Source organism: Anopheles merus, chromosome 3R, assembly GCF_017562075.2.
Source record: "Anopheles merus strain MAF chromosome 3R, AmerM5.1, whole genome shotgun sequence".
Classification (NCBI taxonomy): domain Eukaryota; kingdom Metazoa; phylum Arthropoda; class Insecta; order Diptera; family Culicidae; genus Anopheles; species Anopheles merus.
This window is the reverse complement of record NC_054084.1, coordinates 37,339,016-37,354,171: the sequence shown is the minus strand read 5'-3', so window position 1 is coordinate 37,354,171 and position 15,156 is coordinate 37,339,016. Positions and strand designations below refer to the sequence as shown.

The 15,156-nt window shown below is 45.2% G+C and overlaps 1 protein-coding gene across 2 annotated transcripts in view; it reads left to right on the top strand.

The window, feature by feature from the left end:
- Positions 1-296: 296 nt before the first annotated feature.
- Positions 297-15,156, top strand: part of LOC121597767 (flocculation protein FLO11-like) — a 68,265-nt gene continuing 53,405 nt past the window's right edge. For both annotated transcript variants that reach the window (XM_041923876.1, XM_041923874.1), the window contains exons 1-2: positions 297-481; positions 10,436-10,458. The gene's annotated coding sequence lies outside the window, so the exon portion shown is untranslated. The remainder of the gene's footprint in view (positions 482-10,435; positions 10,459-15,156) is intronic.

Sequence of the window (15,156 nt, the reverse complement as noted above, 5' to 3'; positions counted from 1 at the left end):
ACTAAAATTGCTAAATAATTTATCTAAAAAAAACGATGAATCGATCAACCGCATTTGGCAACCGACGAAATTTGAACTGCAATTCAATTTCAAAAGTATTTGAAAACTACAGTATACAAGCATCATCTATCTATATTTTATTGTAATTTTTACGGTTTTGCTTAATTAATCATAAATTTTCATGTAAAAAAAACACACACACAAAAACATTCTAAAAATCTTCATGTCCACAATTTGACAGAAACGGTTACGCTGTGCGGCTGCCAAAGAAGGCAAACGTCAAACCGCCATAAAAGCATCGCCCACCATTATGGCATGTCGGTTTGTTTCAATTTCGTGCTAAACTTCTGTCCAGCGTTCGAATCTGCCCTGTTCGTACTGAATTTCGTGCAATTTCCCGTCTGTTCGTGTACCGTGTTGTAGCGTGTTAATCGCAGTGAAGCAGTGAGCGTGTGTTTGGTGCAGAAAGCTGCAGCGAAAGGTAGGTAAAACCGGGGGGAAACATCTCGTTGCCAACTTGCCGGCTGGCTGGCTGTGCCAGACGGGATGCTGGAAAGCGGCAGGAGAAGAAGAAGGCTGCAAAAACCGGGTTTCCTCTCCCGACAGGATTTGCTCTAGCTGTGTGTGTGTGCGCGTGATTGTGTGTGTATGTGTGTGCATTAGCAGCAGCACCGAGCCTGGAGCAGCATCGGGCAACAGCGTGCGGGACCATGTAACGGCTTGTGTGCCCGGGGTGCGCGGGTTGTGCGTAAACTCGGAAGTGATCAATTATCAAAAGCACTTTTTTCGGCGGCCCCCAGCTAGCTAGCCGTTGTACGCCACGGATGCGATGGGTTCAGCGATGGGTTTAATTGTTCCAAAATTGGGCTCCGAAGCAGACGAACCGAGTGGATGGATAGGCGTGCGAACCGCGAGAATTCAGGAGGAAAAAGCCTCACCGGAATGAAGCATAAAGCAAGAGAGAGAGAGAGAAAAAAGGCAAAACCCGCGCGCCGTTGAACGCCATTCTTGTGTGGAAGCGAAACGGCCGAGAGAGAGCGTCCGCACCGTTCGGATGGCAAAGCGTGAGAAAGAGAGAGAGCAAGCGAGGGAGCAAGCGAGATAGCGACAAACGGGACATGAATCCCGAGCCAGTTTTTCGGTTATGTTTCCTGCATCTCCCCCTCGGCCCCCTACCCCTTCGCCATGTGGATTTTGCGTTTATGCTCACGCACACACCTTTCCCGAGCATTGCGCCTTCCCCTGTATGCCAACCGGCCGACGGCTGCAACGGATAGGGGGTTATTCGATGGTATAGGTGCGCAGCATAGAACGGCAGAGCGAGACAGCATCTACTGGGCCAGACTCGATGGTGGTCAATCCGACACATTTTGGGCTGCTTTTCTGTAGCACACACTCACAGTTTGCACAGTTTGGATGGTGGATTGATGATTATGACGAAACTAATTTTGGCCCACTCTCGCGATGGTGGTGGTTTCCGGAAGCCCAGGAGAGCCTTAGACGCGGGGGCAGGAGAGTCCTTAGATAAAAGGAGAAGTGGCGCGGATAGAACGGCCAAGAACAACAACAAAAAAATGAAGAAATGCGGGCGAGATTCAGGCTGGTAGTTATGGTAACGCGAAGAAGCTATGTTGAGCTCTCGTGCTTTCGGTTGCTAGGCCCCCGGAGTCCGCCGTGTCCGCCGGAGTTGCAAGAGAGTTTGCGTTTCGTTCTCTCGTGAAATTCTGCTGAGAGCATCCGTATGGTAGCATAAGGTTGCTATTGCTGCTGCTGCGGCGATGTGTATGCTAAAAGTCACGCGAAGGGAGATTTAAATTTGCCGGACTTGGCCAGCGGGAGAATGGGCAAATAACGCCAATCAAAGTGTCCATTTTGGTTTCGGCGGAGTTCGGGGTCTGAAATTAATTTCGAGTTTGAACCAAAGTTGTTGGTTGGGTCGATTTGAATAGGTTGTGTAATTTTAATTTTGGTTATTTAATTCGCTTCGAGATTGTTCTCGTGGCTGAGCTGAATTTTAAGACAATTCATTAGATGTTCAAAAGTTTTTATGGAGAAATTCAACCATTACTATTATTAATCAAATTATTATTTTCTATTTTCTTAGGGCCTAGATCATACAGGGTTTTCCAGGGGTTCTCATAGTTGTGGGACACTTGCTCGACTCTTTCTTATTGGAAGTAAACTTCGTATGTTGGAAATAGGACTCTATGGCACCCTTTTTCGACAGGCTCCTTGGAAGTTCCTCTTAGAATTGTCCAACAAGGGTGCTTTAGAGTCCAATCCCATTACATTAAGCTCATTTCACGTAGGAAAGAGTCAATAAGCTATAAGCTATGAGAATTCCTAAAATACCCTGTATGAAACCTTCATTATGATTCTAGTCATTTTCCCTTACGACATACCAGCTGGACCAGATACCTACCTACCCATACCTTCATTAAAATTGCACAAATAAGCAGCCCTTCAATAAGAATAATTCACCAATCCCCTTCTCCCCCCAGGCTCGATTCCGTTTCCAAAACAGCTCTAGCAGGAAGGCTTACACAGAGGCGCAATTAAATGTAACCTTGAATTAAGTTCAACTCCCAAACCCAAAATGCCATTAGAGAAGATGTGCCCCAAGCTCGCCTAGACACTCCGCAAAAGCGCACATCTCACCTGCTGATGATCGTTCGGAGGCCAAAGTGCCACAATACTTTAATGAAGATGGGAGAATTGAGTGGTTGGAATGAGCGGAGAAAAAAGCAAAGAGGCAACCGCGCTCGGACACGCTAGATACGCCCGGAACTGGTTCAATAAAGCACGCGGGCCACACGCCGCCGTATCTAGCGAAGAGATCTATCTGCCCTCTCCGTCTCTGTGTTGTACCCCTCCCCGAAGGTCCGAGTTTCCGCGCACCGCGTGCATGATCATGTTGTGTGTCTGTGTGCGTTCTTTTTTCTTACTTGCCATGTTCACACAGCCGGCCACGCTATGCGGATTTTTTGTGCGGTTGGCTTTTCCACCAACTTCAAATTGCGCGGCCGTGTTTGTTTGTTGCGTGCCATCACACCGCCAAGTAGTGGCCCCGTGAGTTCCTTCTTTCCTGCTGGGAGAGGCTTTTTTTGTTGGACGAACGTTGCTTGGCGTACATGATGTATGGTGGTGTATGGAAAGCGACCCCGAAAAGTCATCGGGAGACCCAGTTTGGGATTCATCAACCAACCACGCGGACATTACCAATGTTTGTGTGAATGATACACATTCAAAATCGAATAAAAAAATGATGCCAGATAGAGCCATAAAGGAAGGTAACGATGGCGGACGGTGCTATAACTACACCCAAGAAAAACCGCAGCGTTTAGGCCGCGAACTCCTTCTCCCACCTTCAAGAACACACCGAACGATCTTTTTGCTGTGAGGCGGGTGGGAAGAAAATCGAAGCACACAACGAGAATAAAGATGTTGGTAGTGTTGTCTGTTCCTTCCCTCCAGTCAGCCAAGCCCACACGCGGCACATGTTGAGGAGATCGCGATCGCGCAAATGTGTGTGGCTCGTCTTCACACGGAAGCGAGAGCGCGTGAATCTCTAACCCTTTTTTGTGGTGGAGTTTCACCGCTGCTTCTTGTCTCGCTAGTTTACCCAGGGCCGCCCGATGCGTGCATGATGCCGCCCGGCAGGTTCGACCGTTTGTGCTCTCGTTTGCCGGGGATTTATTGCGGGGATACGATACGATGCTAGTTAATTCCCATCGATCAAGTTTTGTTTCGCCACTTCTCTCGAATGTTGTTCTGGGTGTGTAGAAGCCTCCGGAACAAAAACCGCCGAATAGAGAGCGAGAGAGAGAGAGAGAGAGAGGGATTCGCGTAGCAGATGTTTCACCCGCATTCGTGAATCGTATGAACTCGAAGGGAAGTTTTCAGAAGAAAATACTTCTTCCTATAACGCCAGCTGAAATAATAGACGAGCCGGTGTTGTACGCTTGGCGATCGCCGAAATTCGAGATCATCTGATACTGTGGCGCGGATGCTTCTGATCATAGGAAAGCAAACTGTGGATGGTTTTACGATGATTCGTTGTCATTTTGTAGGCATTAGGGACGTAGTCATGATGTTTAATGTCCATTTTTTTGTTATCTTCATGTAAAATCTCACTCCCAGCAAGCGCGCACCCATTGTTTTTGGGTTTACATCGGGACATAGCCGGTGGATCATGTAATCTCCCATGATATCCCCTCATTCATTCCCAAAATGTGTGGAATAGCAACAGAGCACAACCCAACAAAATGCTTGATGCTTAGTGAGTTGTTTGGAACGTTTTTAACCTTTTATCTCCACAAATAGTTTGACGCCTCTATCAGAATCTGTGCAATTTGTTAAAATATCGCGTTGGATATTCGTCTTGCTGGTAAAGTTAGGTCAATCGGTCACAGTGATAACCAAGCCGTCTTCCACCTGGCTTTCCCATTGGGGTCTGAATGAAGATCATCATCTACCCGCGAACGGCCACATTCCCACAAACGATGCTAAGATCGCCAAAGGATTATGGTTGTGTTTGTATTTTCGTATTTGCCATTCGAAAGGGTGGATCCAAAGTGTGGAGAGTGTGTGTAGTGTGTAGCCTCCGGTGGTAAAGTAACATTTTTGCTTAAGCTTTCTCTGCGCAGAAGATGGCAAAACGTTCACGTCCGAGCATAGGGCGTCGAACTTCTGCTCCACCGGTCGTCGATTAATCGTCATCAATCGGTTGTATGATTTGGATGGAACGCGCGGAGGTTTTTTTTTTGACGGGTGAGGCAGGCTTGGGGGTGTCCTATCTACCACCAATGACTGCCATACATATTTTGTATATTCGTCTTCTCCCGTCTCTCAACCTTCACTCGTGGTGGTGACCCTTAGCACCCGTGTTGGTGTGCCGCAGGGGGGGCCAATGTAGTGCTATTCTAAGATCGCTTTCACTTCCCACATGGACCGATGGGACTGGTTCCTGCCAGCTTGGATTGCCGCCAGCATTGAAATATGCAAAGGGAGTAGCGGTCATTGGCTTCTTGACCTGAGCGTGTTGCTGATGCGTCTCTAGGAGAGTATGAGGGCGGCAACCTTTCGGTGAGACCTGCCATTTATACAACACACATGTGCACACTATCTCTCTCTGTAACGCACATACACACATACATACTCAGTCCGGGACTCTGTGTTAACTGAATCAGTTCTGGTCGTACGGAATCCACACAACGCACATAAAATAGATAAAAGATTGATTGGCCTAATTGAATTACGTTACCATCGTGCAAAGAGCATAACACCGTCAGACGGGTGCGCGGGCACGGTGCAATACAACACACCACGACGGGCTGAGAAATGTTCTGCGTCGCGTATCGCACTGAATTTCATTTCCGAGTGTACCGACATTTTTGATACCGATAGGGAAATTTGTTGTGTGTAAGGGTTGTACAGACACGCGCGCGCTCGCGCCTGTTCACACTTAATTGCTTTATCAGTTGGGAAGTTGTTTCCCTTTCTCTTTTCTTGTTTGGTTCCGATTTGATCGATTCTTCGGTGCGACATGGTGATGCGTATCTTTTTGCCTACGTTTTGCATGACATAGCGGTGCAAAGTGGTCGAATTAGTGAGGAGAGCACACAGCAGTAGCTGTGTAGGCATCATTTGCAGGTCAAAGGGCGTGTGAGAGAAACTCCAAACTAGTGATGGGAAAAATGAAGTTTTCGTCGGAATCAATTCCTGCTAGTTTTTGAAGTTTTTTGGAATCGATTCCGGATAGTAGGTCCGGAATAGGCTCCGGAATCGATTTGGGTCCGAAGTCAGAATCGGATTTGAAACGGAGTCGGTTTTGGCATTTCCATAAGAATAGGCGTTTGGGTCCAATAATGCTATGTATTGATAGCCGCTAAGAATCAAAATTTACTAATAAACGATGCATTCTCCCGGAGATTCTCAGACTGATTTCGCTTCTGAAACTTCTTATTTCAATTAAAGAACTGATTCTCATTCCGGAGCTAATTACTTGTTTGGAATCAATCTTGATTCCGTTACCGTGGCAAATTGCGATTCCCAGGTTCCAATTTGGATTCCAGAACCGATTCCGATCCCGGAATAGATTCCGAAGCCGATTCCGATCCCGGAATAAATTCCGCGGCCGATTTCGGAGACGACTCCGGAATCGGCTCTGGAATCAACTCCGGAATCGGCTCCGGAGTCAACTCCGAAGCGGCTCCGGAATTGGCTCCGGAATCAACTCCGGAATCGGCTCCGGAATCAACTCTGGAATCAGCTCCGGAGTCAACTCTGGAATCGGCCTCGGAGTCAACTCCGGAATCAACTCCGGAATCGGCCCCGGAGTCAACTCTGGAATCAACTCCGGAATCGGCACCGGATTCAACTCCGGAATCAACTCCGGAATCGGCTCCCGAGTCAAATCCAGAATTGGCTCCGGAATCGTCTCCGGAATCGAACACGGAATCGAAATCGGATAAGTCTGATTTCAAGCTCCCACCACTACTCCAAACTCCGTCAAATGTTTCGAGTCGACAAGTGCGGAAGGAACTTCTTGTAGCTTTTTTTCTGGTGCGAGTGCGAGTTGACTCAAGATGTTACACACGTGTGTGTGTGTTTTTTTACGTGGGTGGGCTATCAGGGGAGAACTACTGCTTACACTTTGGGAAAAAAATAATCGTGCAACGAACGATTGATTGATGTTTGATGTCGTATGGCACACTACTCTTCTAAGTGGAGGTTGGTTTCGGTTTGAAGAAAGTGATTCGCAAACAAAGAGGGATACAGCTTGTACACAAAATATTGTTCAAATAGCTACATCAATCTTCATCAAGTTATATAAAAAATGGATTATCACTTTGTATTGGTTATAACACGATATTAGAGTTAGAGCATAGTTGAGAGCAAAAACAGGCGTTTTAGTGGAACACTATCACTAATCATGTCGATATTTAATTTCTATGTAAATTGAGCTTGCGTATTCAATCGAATGTATAATTTAATCAATTTCTCATTTAAAAATGTGTAAAACTATTTAAAGCGACTATTTCATCAGCCTCCGCAGTAGATCATGCGTCCTTTTTTGCGATTATGCGATAGAGGTGCGTTAGTATGCTCAGTGACTCATGGAACACGCATACCTAAATCATAACTAAAGCATACACAGCACATTTTTGACTGCTGCTTGAGGCGTAACAACCAGAGCGGATGACCCGGAGCACGGCGGCGCGCAGTTCAATAAATTGTGCTCAGTGGAGCCAATTAATATATTGTCGCCATTTTGCCATATGCTGCCTGTGAACGCGTTCTATACTACTACCATCATCATCAGGCATTTCTTTCCAACATTTATAATATGCTTGAGCGAATGCGACATGTGTGTCTGTGAGCATAGAAGCAATGCGGTCCAATGTTATCCAATTAACTGTTCGAATATCGTGCCTTCTTCTTGCTGCTGACAGGAGGAACAGCAGCGCACGGGAAAAGAAATGCTGGTTTAAACGATGGTGTAGCCGCTTTGTCAACTGGATCATTTTTATTGCACAATAGAGTAGTTTGCTTGGTGTGCCATTATTCAATTTCTTTTGTAAAATTTTATTCGAAAAGAATGGACCACCCGCTCTTGGGCGTGTAAGCGCGCAGAGGGTTGGTGAGAGTGAAAGCCATCCATGTGGGGTAGTACATGTAACGTTGGGTGTGTTAGAATTGTTAGAAAAATATAGAATATTGTGTGAATCAATATTTAAATTTTACTTCACAGCAAACACAGCCTCTCGCGCTTGTTCTATCTTCAGCATTGCCTTTTTACTATTGGAAAAGTCGTTGAATTAATCGATTAATCGAGCACAAGTATTTGATTGACGAGTGTAGTGTAAGGCCGCGGCTGTCCATCTTCGTCAGTTGAAACACCATGCTCTGCCGGTCACGCTGCTGCTGCTGCCCGTTTCCGTCCGCAACATTCCTCGTGTGATTAATCGGCGGCGCAGTGAGAGCAAAGGGTGTTGAACGGCGCGAAACGCAATGCGCGAACACACAGAAGCGCAACAATCGATGTTAATCGCGCATCCCGCTGCTCAACCAAAGAAAAGGCACTGGGACGGGGATGGATCACTCAGCTAACGAATGGTGATAATATGTCATTGAGGGCGATGCACGTGACAAATACCAGAACACAGTGTGTGTTGCGTTTGGTGTGCGTCTCTTGAAAAACCCCATTTCTCCTTTGATCCAAGGGCACATTACCGTAAAGACTTCCCCAAAAGAGAAACCGTATGATGATGGTCTGGATTGTGCTGCCTCAATGTGTCGACGATAGACTACCAATGCGGCAGCTAATTGTTCGATAATTTAGCTCAATTTAGGCATCTTGATCCGCGTCCCTCCTTTACACGACCGAGGGTCGCAAGATTGTGGGAAAAGAATGTCTGCCTATGGAGATAAAAATAAGATTCTATCTTACGAGAGATTATTTGGCCCATGCTGTGTAAGCGGCAGTACATGTGTTGTGGGTTTTTTTTATTGTGGGAAATCTGTATGATGGGTGTTTGATTGGTGTTTAATGCTCGTATGTTGACACCAGTAACGCGCTCGGTATGCAAATGTGATGGAGAATGTAGGCAAAGCAGGAACTTGAATCAATTCGCAAAGTCTGTAGAATAAATGACTGTTGTTATCATTGATATGTTCAAGAATGTTGTGTCATTTCATTCAAATGATGCTCTCATAATCTAATGTTGTTTTGTTCGTCCCAAGCGCGGTGGCTTACATCATCTTATGAGGGCATGATACATGACCATATGCCTTTCCAAACCCGGATGATCAATACAGTAATTCAATTGACCTTAATGGCGTAGTAATGGACTGATTAAGCGCATAAAGATGGATAATTTGTATGGCCTTATGGGCGCACTCATATCCGTTTAACTCCAAAGCTTTGTTATTAGAATAATTTATGTGTGTACTGCCTGTTCTTTCTTATTTTCTATAACTTAACAATTATTCACAGTTTCTGCATGGGTTTGTAATAATGTCATCCAACGTTCCAACCCACCCACGCCACGTTTCGCACTTGACACGCACTGGCGTCCGTCTAGAACTCCGGATATACTTTCATTTCCATTTCCGGTTCTTCCGTTGGGCCACGAATGACGAGCTAAAGATATTTAAACAAAAATACGGCAAAGTGGATGTTCCTCCATTCAGGGCACAATTGCACAATCCAACGGAACTGTACGCCATTCCGACCACTATTAAACCGCGGCGTCGTGTGCAAGCTTCCACTTCTTCTCCGTCTGTGTTGCTCGATCGGCACCATAGAAAGCATGTATTTATGCGCTATTACACACTGTTGATGATTATATGCTATTGATAGCTTTCCTTTCGAGTAGGTGCCAAATAGAAGGGAACCCAGGATAAAGGGAGGGGAACAGAAGAGGAAGCCAACAGTGGGGACGAAATGTTGAGTATGGCTTGGCGCCGATGAAAATATACACTCTATCGCGTCGCCAAGATCGAAGGGCGAAAGCAGAGGCACAGCCATGTTCTGCCGTGTGCTTCGCGTGATATGATGTCCCTTGGCCTGGAAGTGGGAAGTGCATTTGCGTGGAGAGAAGCTAAAGAAAAGACCGATGTGGTGTGGTGGTGGTTGGCTGGGTGATGAGGATTTCGTGCGCCAAACTGTCGACGGCAGTGGGGCGACGACAACAGCGATTCAACGCGGAACCCACGAAACATCGGAAACGGTTCTCACGCGGACACGGAGCAGCCAGCCAGCCGACACGATGTGTTAGTGGCCGAGGCCGGTGTTAGAAACGTGTAAACGATGGGGGTGGCGCCTCTAGCAATGGGTGTTTCGGAAGTCAGCTCACCCCGGGAGTATTATATTAGCGCGCTTATGCTCCTCTCCACACGTTGAGTTGGGAAACGTCGCTATGCTGGAACGGGAATCACACGAAGTCATCAACAAGCACACACTCACACACACATGAACGTTTCGTGATGCTGTGCATGTTTGCTGCTCGGTTTCACTGCTCCTGCTCGATGTTTCCCGATGTTCTGTGAAGATTAGCGCAAAAAGAAATGTTTAGCTCCCTATTAGTGTCAAATGACTGGGCAAAATATTGTCCCCCCACACTTTTGGTGTGTTGGTGGACCTGAATTAAGGACACGAATCTAATGTGCACATTGAGTGTGGTGGTGTGGTGTACGTTCTGTTATCGTGATTTTGGGTAATGGAGTGAAAGAGGGTCAGTAGAGTTAACATGCTGTGCGTCAGCGAATGGCTATCGTGTATAATGGTGCATTGTGAGCAATTTTTCGGGGGAAAATATGCGCTACGATGGCTATTGAATGGGAAAAATCGGTTTAGCGTGTATCATAGTTGTGTTGAACTGTTTGTTGTGTGAGTTGTTCCTAATTTGTTTCTTTTTTTATTTCGTTTCAGATTTTGTGTCGTCCCTTTGTGAAGTAAGTGTTTACCTAATATTATTGTCATATTGGATATGCTGATGCTTGGATTCATATCTGATGATCTTGATATACTGATTTCAGGACTAATAAATTGTATTGCGTAGGCCTTAAGGATTTGCAATTGATTTTGCAATTGGAATATAAAACTATTGTTAACGACTGATAGACATAGTTGAAGCATTAAATTCTACCATATAATGAGCGTTGGGTAAATCTGATTCAGATTCATGGATCTGAATGAATCTTTAGAATGATTCAATGAATCTGATTCTCGGTTGGAAAGATTCATGAATTTCAAATATTCATGAATCTTCAAAGATTCATGAATCTCGAAAGATCCATGAATTTTGAAAAAAATATGAATCTCTATAGATTCATTAATCTCTAAAGAATCCAAAGATGATCGTATCTCTAGAGCTTTTTATTAGACTTCTTCTCGGTGTAAAAACCTACGTGGTCATGCCAGCCTATACAGACTATCGAGACTTCTTGGAAAGTACCACGCAGCTGGATAGTTTGTTTTGCTACGGGGAGACGGTCGATGCGAGGCTTGAACCCACAACGGGCAAGTTTTAGGTGGGATTGTGCAAATTAACTTTTTTGGAAATCATAAATCTCTAAAGATTCATGAAACACTGGAGATATATGAATTTTAATGGACTTATGAAGATTATAGATTCATAAATCTTAACATATTCATGAAGCCTTAGTGATTCAATAATTTTTGAAGATTTGTGAATCTTTAGATTTTCGTGAATCTTTGAAGATTCGACTCGAGATTCGAATCACTCATCACTTAAGATTCATAGGAATGAATCTCAACGAAAGATTTATGAAACCCAACACTACATACGATCTTCTTCTTTGGCACAACAACCGTTGTCGGTCAAGGCCTGCCTTTGTACCTACTAGTGAAGTGAGCTTGGCTTTAAGTGACTTATTGTTACTATTGCAGAATAGTTAGTCCTACGTATGGGGGCACGGTCTATTCAGGGCTTGAACCCATGACGGGCATGTTGTTAAGTCGTACTACGCATGATAGACCATATCAAATAATAAATCACCCACGACACCAGACATACACTAACAAGTTTTGTTACAAGGTCAGTCAAACCTGAAATAATATTATAAAAAAAACTAGCTCACAAAATTGAAGCTGCAATGCTATTGTTGTTTCTTCTATGGTTTATAGATGCTTTATTAGCTCCTTGGGAGTTCTTTCGATTATTCGGTTGTAGCTGTAGACTCAATACCTGGAGCTGCTGGTTACATGGCATTACATCTGTTAATGAGCCCCTTTTCTTTTTAAGATCGTAGGCTGAAATATCAGCTGTTTGCATTGTATAGCAGTGTTCGAGCAGCTATCAAAGAGAGTATAATGTAGAGCTGGGCAGATCCCAAGGTGTATACATTTAGAAGGTTGATTTTTACCGCTTCTGCTTCTGAATGAAGATTTTAAGAGTGTTAATTCGACAAGTTACCAGAGAGCCTGTTTGAGCAAAAGTTTTCACCCATCCTGTCAAAAGAAGGACATTAAAATTTGGTTATAAAAACAGGCTATGAGACCGTCTGGTACACTTTGATTATAGATTATACCACTTGATCTCTTTAATGCACCTTGGGATAAATGTAAACACCTTCTTGTTTGGCCATTTTTTCGAACAGGTACTCGAATCTAATTCCAAATTTGAGGCTGAAATAATCTAGACTGAATATCGCAGGCTAGTTTTGTGTTTGGTTTTGTATGCAGTGTTGACATGATTTCAGTCACCAACTGTCAAAATTCATAGAAAAAAGGTGCCTAGTATCGTGAAAAGCCCAAATATCTTAACTTCAATGTTACACAAACAAAATGCTGAACGTGTTTTGAGAGAAAGTGCATGAGCAACGGATACGCAATCCGAGCGATTAAATTATTGATTCTGATACCTTTAAACGTGTCACACTCGTAAATCGAGGACTATAAAATCAGACGACAACCTAGCCGGCAGTCTTTTCTTTGGTTTGTGTGTTATTACTGAGTACATCACTTCCGGTCAATATACCAAATATTCCATGTATCCGCGCTCTACCTAACTGGTTGTTTTATGACGGTTTACAGCCAAAGTTAACGACACCACATGCGCGCTGGGGGGGTACACGTCCACGTATCCTACATCATTTAAATTGCATAGAATGGCACAGTTTTGCGCAAACTATGCCATACGTGTATCCCTCTCGCTTAACCGAGTTAACAGTCGAGTCGATCCTGCAATTTGCTGTCTTTGGAATAACCCTCGCTGCTGGTGTGCTATAGCTCCGCAAGAAACAGGCAAAGGATGACCGCAGGATACACACCGGCACAACAGCGCTTGTGTGGTGGGGCTGCTGGCAAATTTATGGGATAAAGTCGAGTGAGACACTAACGCACACGCACACGTCCAGCTGCCGGCACTCGCCCGGTTGTAAGTCGTCCGTGTGGAACACTAGCGATGGTGGGGAAGATTTAGGGAAGGTGAACGATTGTGCGTGTGTGTATGTGTGAGAGTGGAGAGGTGTAAAGCGGGTCGAGTTACATTTTTTGTCGTCATTTTTACGTCAGAACAAGTCTGTTGCCGCGCTATGTTTTTTTTCTTTCTCGTATTTCCTTCCATTTCCAACACACGCGCGCTCACTTGGTCTGTGGCTTCGAGTCCCTATTTGGTGTCCCCCTTTATGTACGTCCCCTTGTACACAGGTTGGACGCAAAAAGAACACCTCTTCTCGGGACATTTTGGTCGAAGGTGTGTAGTTGTAGTAGTAGTAGTAGTAGTAGCAGTCACCCAGCGTCGTCTCGGACCTGTCACACAAACCCACCCGTCGTTGGGTGTTTCACCGCCGTACCGGATGCGAATTTGCCCGAAGGGACTCAAAACCACCCCCCTCGGCATTGGTGATTCAGACGCCGCACCACCACCATTGGGATGGATTGTTTTTCTATATATCCTTTGATTCATTTATTGGATTTCGCGTGGGCTGGCTAAATTTCCATTTGCTGTGCCGCCGTTGTCGTCCTTCCCGTTCTTCCCGACCTTCCGACGGTTCTTTAAAGTGCTCCGACGTGTAGCGACGCATAGAGAGAGGGGGAAAGAAGGATACTTTGCCCTCGAGCAAGAGTGCTTGAACGAGTTTGCCTTTTCCATTCACTCTACGCGAGCCCCAGCCGGTGGGAAGGTTTAGGAGGATATTGATACGGTCGGCTTAAAATGACGAGTAGGGCGGCCCTTGATATGCCTGAAGTATGGACGGCGTCACGTTTTTTTTTTCATTCGGGGTTTACTTGGGTGTATGGGTGTTTTGTGTTCGTCATGCTGTTTTGTAGGTTAGAACCTTAGGGCTGTATTCCCCCGTTTTTGTTCGTTTGTGGTTTTTTTGGAAGGGGTCGTGGATTTTTTTCTTCTGTTGATTCATTAGCATTGCAAGTGATGATAAATCGTAACGCCAGCGGTAACGTTTTGTGTGTTGTTCCGTATCGTAGATGTGAACCAGAAGATACGAGCAATACATCAACGGGATAATAGTTATTGCAGATTGATTTGAGGTGATGATGAGTCCTTGGTTTAAGTCTCCTTTAAGGTATTAATAATTACCTTTCTAATGGTTCACATTTTATTAACACTACCTTCCCATATGGACACAATATTCTCGATTGAACCTGCTGAAAAGTATCAAAGAGAATACATTTCTCTGCTGCTGCAAGCGTATTTGTATTTGAATTTAAACAGAGCTGTTTTTTTTCCTTTGTGTGCTGTATACCGAGCCGAGCTCGTCGTCTACGTTAGTCATTGACAGAAAAAGACGAACCCCCCCCCCTTTTTGTAAGTTTATTTGCTGTCGTGCGCAAACAATGAGTAGATTTCGAAACCCCAGCCGCCCTAAACATCGTGTCTGTGTGTCTGGTTTAACGCTACACTAAGTTTTAGCAGTTTAAATTGATATTTAAAGCCCATGGCGTACACATGCTGGTTGCTGCTAAATAATACTAATTATAATGCATGTTTGGGTGGAAAAAATGGGCTTTTACTCGCTTCGCAACAATTGAAAACATGTTGTTGCTGCTCGCTGTCGAAACCAAAAGGGAAACGACAAATTATAGACCTTCTTCTGTGCGCTAGAATGTGGTGGTGTACCGTAAGGGTTTGTGGGCGGTTTCTACTTCGAAAGAGCCTTAAAAAGCCGCCATGTCTGACCCCATCTTTCGGTGCCATTTTCTCTGGAGCAGCAGGGCAATCTGAAATAGCACCAGATTGACAATCTATAGTACCGCCGGGGAGAGGAAGGAGGTACGGCCTTACCTTCCCTGGTGTGTGTGTGTGTATGCGCAGTTTGATAACCGCTGCGAGAAAAGCATTTTGGAAAGAGCAGGACGGGGACGCATGCATGAAATGACAAATGAGCCAAGATTGTTGCGTGACTTAAATTAATTAAATTCGGCATGGAGATTGGTGCGCGCGCGAGCACAGACCCGCCGCCCGCCCTTCGTGGTTCAATCCCAAGACGGAAGGGAGAGGGAGCAGAGCATTTTTCCGTCCAACGGTGGTGGGGGTCGTCGCGCCCGTCCATTTATGTTGCGGCTTTTGTTCTAAGCGCTCGGCTAAAGACCGTAGAGAGACGGCGTGTTGCTTGCGCGGTTGGAGAAGTAGTCGTGCATGGATGACGACGGTCTGTGATGGGTTT